This window comes from Triticum dicoccoides, chromosome 2B (genome assembly GCF_002162155.2).
Source record: "Triticum dicoccoides isolate Atlit2015 ecotype Zavitan chromosome 2B, WEW_v2.0, whole genome shotgun sequence".
In the NCBI taxonomy this organism is placed as follows: Eukaryota; Viridiplantae; Streptophyta; class Magnoliopsida; order Poales; family Poaceae; genus Triticum; species Triticum dicoccoides.
Genome location: NC_041383.1, coordinates 62,223,184 through 62,223,810, shown reverse-complemented (window position 1 = coordinate 62,223,810; position 627 = coordinate 62,223,184).

Sequence of the window (627 nt, the reverse complement as noted above, 5' to 3'; positions counted from 1 at the left end):
GCGGTGTGACACGGCGCCTTCGGCGCGAGGGAACCTCCTGCTCGCCTTCGGCTCGTTTAATTTTCATAAACATCTTGAAGGGGGGGCATAAGTCGAAGTGTGTGTTGGTCGAAGTCTGTGTTGGTTCGTGCAGCGTGCTGGTTCGTGCGGCGCATTGTCCGTCGCGGTGTGACACGGTGCCTCTGGTGCGAGGAAACCTCCTAGCAGGTCGTGCAAAAGGTAAGCTACTTTGTTTCGAAACGCATAGGTTTGAAGAATGTGCAGTCACGTCTGGTTAAGAGTTATGCTTTGTTGACGATATATATGTTTGTGTGTGTATGCACATGTGTGCATACTACAAAGGCATTGTTATGTTGCCTCCGTAGGCACGAGTTTGAAGCATGTGAAGTCAAGTGTGCGTAGGATCTAGCAACGGTTGAGGCGCTCTTGGTATGTGTGTGTGTGGATATTGCCCGGAGGCATGGTGACCCAGGGTTTGGTGGCACGAGGCCATGTAGCCTCTGGAGGCACGGGATGGTGCTTTTCAGAGTCACGCGTAAGGGTATGTGTGTGTGTGGATATTTCCCAGAGGCATGGTGACCCAGGGTTTGGTGGCACGAGGCCATGTCGCCTCTGGAGGCACGGGAC